Source organism: Primulina eburnea, chromosome 2, assembly GCF_022965805.1.
Source record: "Primulina eburnea isolate SZY01 chromosome 2, ASM2296580v1, whole genome shotgun sequence".
NCBI classification, from domain to species: domain Eukaryota; kingdom Viridiplantae; phylum Streptophyta; class Magnoliopsida; order Lamiales; family Gesneriaceae; genus Primulina; species Primulina eburnea.
In genome coordinates, this window is record NC_133102.1 from 109,112 (window position 1) to 120,165 (window position 11,054).

Genomic DNA, 11,054 nt, shown 5'->3' on the forward strand with positions numbered 1-11,054 from the left:
AAATATGAATAAAAGTGATATTATATAAATTTATCAATCATCAAAATAACATATAACTAAAAAATAAATCTGTAATTTCGGCGGAGTAATTTTTGTTCCTATAAATATATGAATATACTATTTTTCTAGAAAAATTAAATATTGAATTTAGAAAACTTTTTTACATATGCTTGAATTCATAATGAACAAGGGCGACCCTTTCGGTAACTTAAGAAAACAGAATACCAATCCTACCAACCCGGAATTGCGTCGCGTAAATGGCTGTGACTACTTTATTATTCTTTAATTTTCAATAAAGCTTTGGGTTACGAACTATAAATTTATAGTCTCCCTCCCTTTATATTCGTTTATTTCCAGTTTTGGACCTTTATATTCGTTTATTTCCAGTTTTGGAATAATTTTTAAATATGTATTAAAAGAGCCGCGAGCTCTCTCCATCCATTCTCACTGGTTAATCTTCATTATCTCTCTGACTCTGAGTGAAAGTTATGTTCAATGTTTGAAATCGTAGCAATTCCTTGAATTTATATATGAGATGTTGTGCTTTATTCTGAGATCCTGAAAACGTGATGCCCCGGTGGTAAAAGATAAATCTGAGACAGAAAGTACAAAGGGGGTGTATTAGTTATAGACTTTTATGTAGTTTAAAAGTCTAGAGGTATTCAAACTAGACTTTGATATACTCCATAAAAATTTAGTGGTATTCAATGTAAACTTTTGTAGAATTTTAAAAAGTCATGTGGTATTCAAACTTGATTTTTAAAAACTCTACAAAAGTCTATAGGTATTCAAAATGTCAATAGACTTTTAATGACTCTATGGAATTCTATTAATTACAAGAATTATAGACTAAAGTACAACAATAAAATGTCAACAAAAGTCTTTGATTCAACCTAAAGATTTGGATGTACATTTAATACAAACTTTCATTCTTTTCTCATCTATTTATTTTTCCTTTTATTTGTACTTTTTAAAAACTAAAATTTATTTTTTTATTAATTATTATATAACATTTTATTTTTAATTATTTTCTTTATTTTTGTTAATATATCTTAAATTATTGTATAACAAATTCATACCGATACTATACCAAAATTTTCGGTATACCGAACCAAAAAAACTTTACGTTTTAAAAAAATTTATAATTTATTGTTTTAAAATATTATATCTTTTAAACTTTTTGTATATTTTTCTGGTATTTCGGTATATACAAAAATTTTCAAATTGGATATCGTTACCGTACCGTATCGTACCGAAATATTCTGTATACTTAAAATTCGGTAAATTCAATATTTTTTTGTTACGGTAATCTCGGTATACCGAAAATTCGATATTTTTTCCCACCCCTAACAGGGCTTGTATTGACATGTGCTATATTACACAATTTTCTTTGAAAGAAGTGTCAATTTGATGAATTTCAAATTGAACTAGATAATGAAGCTCAATTGTCTTCATCAGCACAAGTTTATGAAGGTGACGACTTTGATCAGTTATTTAATACTCAAAAACAACAACGAGCAAATGCTAATGCATTGAGGGATATCATAATCAATGGAATGTAGAACGATGTTGATCAAATTGTCAGTAATGATTAGATTTTTTTTTATAAAAGACTACTCATTATTTGGAGTGTTCTTTTAATAAAATTTTATTATAAAATATTATTCATTAATATGTTGAATTGACATAAATAATTGAAATTTTGATTTCAATAAATTGTATAGTTCATTTGTCGTTTTTCACAAATTAAATTGATTTAACTTTTAAGTAAGTAAAATTCATAAATAAAAATAATAATTTAAAATTGAAGAGGTTATCTATGTCCCATAATTATTTTAAAAAAATTAATAAAAAATAAATCACAATTATAAACTACAAAATTCACATAATTGTATGAAATAGTTTACAAAAGTCTACAAAAATCTTGAAAAAAAAATCTATAAGAGTCTATGAAATTTGTTTTACAATTCTATGAGACTCCATAAAAGTCAATAAAAATCCATCAACTCCACAAAAGTCCACCATTTTAAAAAAATCAGAAAATATAAAATGAATACTCCCCCAAAACTTGTTCTCAACCATGTACACTTAGGTATACAAAAATAGCTCTATTTACTTATGCATGTAATTTCATTGTCGTGTCAAGGCATTTGCTCTTGGAAAGATTTTTTGTCCAGGAGCCAGGATTGCCAAGGGATTATAGGTTAATTTTCTTTTGGTGAAAACTTCCCAGTGACTCCCAAAGTGAGCTTTCCACTCTGCTTTAGTGTTATAATGGGGCAAATATTGTTTTATTCCCAGGCGGTTCTTTTCACAGAACTCTAAAATTCTGTTGTTTTGAGACAAAATGTATTCCAGGTCATCTTTTCCCCTAGAAGATGGCATTGCTGAAGCTAGGAAGGCAACTAGGTATAAAACATCCTCGTCAGGTGTAATCATGGATGTTCGTGTTTTCCATCTGTGGCAAAGAATGAGTTTATATTGTGGTTTGATTAATGGAAATATGACATGCATTCTAGAGATCAGTACCTTGATTTGTTGACGGGATAGATCAGGACAGGACCATTGCTTGTATCCTTGACAATGTTTCCAAAAACTTCTTGGCGAACTCTTGAATCCTACTCCTAGGAATAAAAAGATTTAGCCAAGGGTGTGGAACCTCCCACAGTCCTTTTTCCCTAAGTTTTATCTCCGATGTGTGCACTCTATCCAGGAAATCTGTGTAGGGGACTTCTGACCAGAAGAGAGTGGACTTAATGTAATTCAATTTTGATAAGAGTGTATCGATCTCCTGTATGCTCAAATAGAGTCGAACACGTCAGCACCTTCTGCCAGATAAATGAATAGTGATTACTGTGAAGATGTATTTGACTCATTATATTAATCCAGTGGCTAAGATTAATTATGGCAATAGGAGGTCCATCCAATGGCTGTGAATTATATCTTTGAAAGCAATAGATTAAGTGGAAATGAGGTGGTTAAAAAGGGTGGTTAATTCTGATAACAAAATTACGTCTCCTTCTTCTTCATCGTGGAAAACTCTCTGAACACAGTGCACCTAATTCACCATATCTTGCTTCCCTTGTTGTATAACTCTTGCGTTCTAGAGTTGCTGTATTGACAGGGAAGGCCGATCACTATATACAAGTTTGTTATTCATAGACATAGGATTGTATTGAGAACTCGGTTATGGTGTGGCGCTGAGATGAGTTGTAACCTGTGATTCGTATTCATTTTAGTGGATTATATTGGGGTGTTCCCAGAACCTTGGATGTAGGATTGATCTCAATCCGAACCAAGTAAATGTGCGTTGTCTCGTGTTTTGTTTTTCTTCTGTTAATTGCTTGTTCTTGCTTGAGTGTGCTATTCGAATTCAACAAGTGGTATCAGAGCCAGGTTCATTCGTTAGTGAAGGATCTTGTCTGGATTGATAAGGATCTGGTTGATCGTGAACTCCTGATCGAAGTCTGAGTTGTTCTCTTGTGGGTAGTCTTCTGGCCAGGGGCAAACCCTCAATATGTCGACATCAAGATTCGAGGTGGAGAAATTCGATGGCCGAAATGACTTCAATCTGTGGAGGGAAAAGATGATTGCACACCTGGGAAACTTAGGGCTGGATGATGCTCTAAATGGTGAATCAAAAATGTCCGATTCAATTCAGAACAAAAGTGAGATTCTCAAGAAAGCAAGAAATACAATTGTCCTGAGTTTAAGTGATCAAATTCTCAGAAAAGTGGTGAAAGAGAAATCAGCTTGTGAAATGTGGACAAAACTCGAGCAACTGTATATGACAAAGGCTCTTCCAAACAGAATTTACTTGAAACAAAAATTCTATGGATACAAGATGGATGAGAACAAATCCATAGATGAAAACATTGATGAATTTACCAAGTTACTCTCTGATCTAGAGAATATAGAAGTAACTATTGATGAAGAAGATCAGGCCATCTTCTTGCTCAACTCCTTGCCAAAGCAGTATGATCAATTGAGAGACACCTTGAAGTATGGGAGAGAATCTCTCACTCTTGAAGAAGTCACAGGCGCTGCATATTCAAAGGAGTTGGATCTCAGGGCTGCAGGGAAACAATACAGATTAGCTGGTGAAGGCATAAATGTAAGAGGAAGATCAGTGGAAAAGAAGAATTATGGAAACAAACATAGACCTCAAACCAGATCGAGGTCAAGAATTAAAAGGACTTGCTGGACCTGTAAGAAAGAAGGTCATTTCAGAAGGAATTGTCCTCAAAGAAATGTAAATCAGAGGACTGATTTGAGTCAGGGATCGGAATCAGTAAATGTACTCCAGGGATATGAAGAAGCTGAGGTTCTAACCATATCAACTGATGATCCAAAAGAACAATGGATCATGGATTCTGGATGCACTTACCACATGTCTCCTAGAAGAGATTGGTTCTTTGACTTTGAGGAACAAGATTCAGGACAAGTACTAATGGGAAACAATCAATCCTGCAGAATACATGGTGTTGGCTCAGTGAAGCTGAAAATGTGGGACGGATCAGTGAAAGTGATCACTGAAGTCAGATTCATCCCAGATCTAAAAAGGAACCTAATCTCTTTAGGTACCTTGGATAGAAGAGGCTTCAGCTATAAGGCACAAGATGGTGTTCTGAAAGTTACTAAAGGGTCTCTGGTGATTATGAAAGGAAAACTAAACCTGGGCCTGTATGTTTTGCAAGGAAGCACCATAATATCAGAAGCAAATGTCACAGTTTCTGCCAAGGATAACACAGCTTTGTGGCACAAAAGACTCGGACATATGAGTCTAAAGGGACTTCAAGAGCTATGCAAACAAGGTCTTCTGAATTCAAAGGAGATAAACAATCTGGAATTCTGTGAGAACTGTGTATTGGGAAAGGCTCATAGGCTGAAATTCAACGTGGCAACTCACAATACAAAATCAACTCTTGATTACATCCATTCGGATTTATGGGGCTCCTCTAAGGTACCTTTTTCACTTTCTGAATCTCAATACTTCATTTCTTTGATTGATGACTATTCTAGAAAAGTATGGATTTACTTTCTAAAAACTAAGTCTGAAGCGTTCAACAAGTTTCTTGAATGGAAAACCATGATTGAAAATCAAACAGGAAGTAATATAAAGAGACTAAGGACAGATAATGGGTTAGAATTTTGCAATCAACAATTCGATGATCTATGTGCAAAATCTGGTATTGTTAGGCATAGAACATGCACATACACACCCCAACAAAATGGGGTGGCAGAACGCATGAATAGAACGATTATGGATAAAGTTAGGTGCATGTTAAGTGAAAGTGGCTTGCCAAACAAATTCTGGGCTGAAGCTGCTTCAACAGCTTGTTACTTAATTAATCAGTCACCATCTTCTGCCATAGAGTTCCTTGTCCCCGAGTTGAAATGGTCATCGATAAAGCCTGATTATGATCACATAAGAACTTTTGGTTGTGTAGTATACGTTCATGTCAATCAAGGTAAACTTAATCCTAGAGCAAAGAAAGGTATATTTCTTGGATATCCTAGTGGAGTAAAAGGTTACAAAGTGTGGCTATTAGATGACCTCAAATGTGTGATAAGTAGAGATGTCATTTTCAATGAAAATGAATTTTATAAAACTAATATGAGCATTCCTGAAGTTGCCAGCTCTAAACAAGCTGAGCAGGACCTTAATAATCAGGTGAATTCCCAAAGTTTGGATGAAAACTCCCAAGCAGGAAATGCAAGAAACCAAGATTCTGGTGGAGATACTCATTCACAGCCTGAACACACTTATGACATATTTCAGAATGAGGCCCAAGAAGATCCTCACAGCAATGATGATGAAATCCAAGGAGATGACGGACCTCATACTGAAGATGAAAACATTCAACAGCTAGATGGCTATGTTCTGTCAAGAGATCGCATTAGAAAACAGATAAGAGTGCCACCAAGATTTGCAAATGCCGACTTCATTGCATTTGCTTTAAATGTGGCTGACTCACTTGATCTTGAGGAACCATCCAGCTATAATGAAGCCAAAATGAGCAAGGATTGGCCCAAATGGAAGAAAGCTATGAATGAGGAACTCGATTCATTGGTTAAAAATAATACTTGGATCCTTATCAATAGACCTAAAGGCAAGAGGGTCATTGGTTGTAAGTGGGTATTCAAAAGAAAACCAGGGATCCCAGGGGTAGAAGCAGCTAGATTTAAGGCCAGATTAGTGGCAAGAGGCTTCTCCCAAGTCGAAGGCTTGGACTACCATGAAGTTTTCTCCCCTGTGGTAAAACACACATCAATCAGAATTTTACTGTCAATCACTGCAACGTTTGACTTGGAACTAGAGCAATTGGACGTCAAGACTGCCTTCTTACATGGTAAATTGGAAGAGGAGATTCTAATGTCACAACCTGAAGGCCTTGCACAACATAGTGAGGTTGAAAAAGTTTGTTTATTACAGAAATCACTCTATGGACTCAAGCAATCTCCTCGGCAGTGGTATAGACGATTTGATGACTTTATGTTGAGCCAAGGGTTCCATAGATCAAAATTCGATAACTGTGTTTACCACTCGGCATTACCAGATAAGTCATACATATATCTACTAATATATGTTGATGATATGCTCATTGCCTGCAAGGACCTAAGAGAAATACAGAGACTAAAGGATCTGCTCAACTCTGAATTCGAAATGAAGGATCTTGGGCCTGCCAAGCGCATCTTAGGCATGGATATTATCAGAAACAGACATTCAAGAACCTTGAGCTTGTCCCAAGAAGGATACATATGTAAGCTGTTGGACATATTCGGTATGAAAGAAGCTAGGAGTGTAAACACCCCTATTGGCGCACACTTCAAGCTAAAGTCTGTTAAGGAGGAAGATACTAAATTAGAACACGCTCACATGAAGTCGGTACCATACTCAAATGCTGTAGGAAGCATTATGTACACTATGGTATCAACAAGACCTGACATTGCATACGGATTGGGTTTGATTAGCAGGTTCATGAGCAAGCCAAGTAGGGAACATTGGCAGGCCGTGAAGTGGCTGCTAAGATACTTAAAGGAGACCAAGAAGCTGAAGTTGGTATACTCTAAATCTCAACAATCAACCTGTGAAGTAATAGGATATTGTGATTCAGATTATGCTGCTGACCTTGATAAAAGAAGGTCACTGTCTGGGTATGTTTTTACGGTTGGAGGAAATGTTGTTAGCTGGAAGTCAAGTTTACAGCATGTAATAGCCTTGTCAACAGCCGAAGCTGAATACATCTCGCTTACGGAAGCTGTAAAGGAAGCCTTGTGGATCAAGGGCTTTGTTACTGAATTGGGATACGAACAGAAGTGTGCTACAATCTTCTGTGATTCACAAAGTGCAATCCACTTGTCAAAGAACGCTGTATTTCATGAAAGAACGAAGCACATTGATGTGAGATTACACTTTGTCAGGGAAATCATCTCAAGAGATCTGGTGAGTGTCAAGAAAATCAACACAAATGTCAATCCTGCAGATATGCTAACAAAAGTTATCCCAGTCAACAAACTCAAGGGTGCACTGGGATTACTCAATATGGAAGAATGACTGTCAAGGTCTTGAATCTGGGAACATGTCTTTGGAACCATTGAAATGAGACAAATAGGTGGAGAATTGTGAAGATGTATTTGACTCATTATATTAATCCAGTGGCTAAGATTAATTATGGCAATAGGAGGTCCATCCAATGGCTGTGAATTATATCTTTGAAAGCAATAGATTAAGTGGAAATGAGGTGGTTAAAAAGGGTGGTTAATTCTGATAACAAAATTACGTCTCCTTCTTCTTCATCGTGGAAAACTCTCTGAACACAGTGCACCTAATTCACCATATCTTGCTTCCCTTGTTGTATAACTCTTGCGTTCTAGAGTTGCTGTATTGACAGGGAAGGCCGATCACTATATACAAGTTTGTTATTCATAGACATAGGATTGTATTGAGAACTCGGTTATGGTGTGGCGCTGAGATGAGTTGTAACCTGTGATTCGTATTCATTTTAGTGGATTATATTGGGGTGTTCCCAGAACCTTGGATGTAGGATTGATCTCAATCCGAACCAAGTAAATGTGCGTTGTCTCGTGTTTTGTTTTTCTTCTGTTAATTGCTTGTTCTTGCTTGAGTGTGCTATTCGAATTCAACAATTAAAATGATATGGATTAAAAACTGTCACCTGATCAATGTTATCGGGCCCTTCTGGATCGAAGTATTTTGCGACTTCCAGGCAAAATAGAATCTTTCCTTCTGAAGAGAAATGCTTTGCCTGAACATGGTCTTTTGGTTTGAAAGATGATCTCCAATAATTTAATAAACCGGTTCTGTTAATGATGACAAACCCCTCTATATAATCAAAAGTTTTTTCTGAAGATATTAGATGCTCTTGATCTTTGATAAACGCAGAGAAGTCGGAATAAAGTGCTCTGATCCATTTAACCTGAGCAATGACAGCTTAGGTGACAAACTAATGATAAAAAAAGTATGGTAGTAATGTTTGTCATATAATGACCTTTCGGGGGGCTGCCTCCAAGGCAATTCTAGCTTGGCTAATGATCCCAAATTGTCCTAGTCCTCCAAGTACAGCATGGAAGAGATCAGCATTCTGATCTTCTGAACAAGTTACCACTTCTCCTCTGCCTGCGCAGAAATTAAAGTTTCTGTTCTTGTCAATGTCGCAGGACATGTGATCACATGCTGATTATTTTTTCGAAATGCGTTTCATCTTTCTTAAATATACATGTAAATACTAAATTCAACCATCTTAATACTGTGCATGTGCGGATGAAAAACCTGTGACCACTTTCAGTTCGTAGACATTGTTGATCTGCGGTCCATGTCGAAACGCCTGTCCGCTAACTCCAGCATTTGATAGTGTACCCCCAACTTTGAGATGGAGATAATCAGTCCACGATCTTGGTGCCAGCCCTTGTTTAAGACTCTCCTGGAGAATGTTAATCCAAAGCTCTCCAGCTGAGACATCAACATAAGGTAGTTTTCCATTGTGAAAACTCATTTTCGGCACCTGAAGCGATTCCATAATAATAATAACACCTTGATATGCCTGTGCTTGGCCTTGTAGGCAGTGGCCACGGCCTCTGGCAGCAACCGTAAGCTCTGAAGTCAAACCCATATGGAAAATACAGTTTATAATGGAAGATATATCAAAAACCGATTTTGGGTATAACACTGCATATGGCATGTTATGGTATCTATTGCCAAAGTCCCTCGCCGCATGTTCAAGATTATCGAAACTTAGGTTCCCATCAAATGACATCTTTGCTAGTGATGAATGTATGACTGATGGAACTGAGTGAAGATATGCTGTGGGGGTGACAAAAGGCTGCTTGGAGCAGAGGTGCTCTCTATTGACCGTGAAGCCAAGTACAAAAACTAAAATAAGCCTTGGGGCTATATTTTTCTGCTGAAAGAAACTTTGAGGTTGTGCAGTTATCATCTCTTTTAGTTACTTGAGAAAAAACAGAAATTTTTCTTGAGTAGATAAATGATGAATATGCTGAGGATGGATGAGAATTTATGGGGTCCTGTGACGAAATTCTCGTGGATTGAGTGCATACAGTAGTCTATTGCTAGCAAAAAGTGTATCGAGAAATTTTCTAGCAACTCTTCAAACCCGAGCAGAGATTTATACAAGAAGACTTACTGGTGCCTATACTTTTTCAATTTAACTGCCACCTTTTTATTTTCTTGTCACAGTCTTGTTGATTTTATTTATTTTTGGCAAATATATTTGTGCACTTGACTGCAAACTATTCACATTTTTGGAAATTTATTGCTTCATATTCGTTGCGGGATGATTCTATGTAATTATAGTTCGGGTATTGTATGTCAGGCAGTGAATCCCGGGATAATTTGAAATATGACCTTTACACATTAATTTTTTAGATTTTTGACCTTCTAACCATTTTAATTTGTAAACTAACCTTCATTTAAAATTTTTATAAGAATTTGGTCAAAATTACCCTTACATGCTCAATCATAATTATTCTAACATAATTACTCATTTACTCTAATCTAAAATATTGATTTTCCCTCCTCTACATATCTTTTTTAGGCACCTTCCCTCCCATTCTCTATCATTATCTCTTTTCTCATATTCTAGATTATTTTCTTTCTTATGCTTTCTGCTACATATTTTTCATAACGAAAAAGAAAACAGTCCGATATCATTTGCTTATCCCGGGTAACGATTATATGTATATTTAAGAAGTGAAAAGTGTCTGTTGACCTATCTATTGCTCGGTGATACACATCATAGGCCTTTACTTCACGTGGAAATTGAGAAGAAAGTTCAAGTTATTTGTGACAATAATGTTGATAATGAATATTCACATGGTTATGATGATTCTGGTCGTTCTAAATTTCATATACACATCGATAACAATTGTCGTGATGATTTTGTTGATTCTGAATTTAGTATGCATCGAGATAATGATCGTGGTAGTAATATTTGTGATGATCTCGGTGATTATGCTAATGGTGAAGAACTTTATAGAGATGAGCACTTTAATGGCGTCTTTATATTAAGTAATGGTGGAAGTGAACATAAAAAAACTGATGATGTTGAAAATATGAACGAGAATGTGAATTGTAGAGTAACACAACGTGTCGAATTGGAGTCTGACAATGGTGAATAGGTGGCCAATGATAGCCAAAAATTTATATTGCTTGGTTCTAGTAGTGAGCATGTATATAGTTTTACCGATGAGTCTGATTTGTCAGTTGGTAAAGAGTTCGACAGTAAAATAGATGTTCAAAGAGAATTGTATAATATTGCGGTGAGAGCTTCATTTGAGATGCGAGTTTTAAAATCCACCACGACTCTGTATTCAGTAAGATGTGTATATGATAATTGCAGCTGGAGGGTGCATGTAGCACAAAAAAATGGATCATCACGGTTTTCGGTTAGAACTTATTGCAATAAGCATACTTGTGATCTGACTAATCGAAAAAGGAGGCACCGACAAGCAAGTGCAGCTATAGTATCAGATATGTTGGTGGAAAATTTCAGAGGACAACAAAAAATGTCTGC

The 11,054-nt window shown here is 36.0% G+C and overlaps 1 pseudogene; it reads right to left on the reverse strand.

Annotated features, from left to right (window-relative positions):
* Nucleotides 1-2,100: 2,100 nt before the first annotated feature.
* Nucleotides 2,101-9,750, reverse strand: LOC140815576 (cytokinin dehydrogenase 1-like; annotated as a pseudogene).
* Between the last annotated feature and the right edge of the window lie 1,304 nt (nucleotides 9,751-11,054).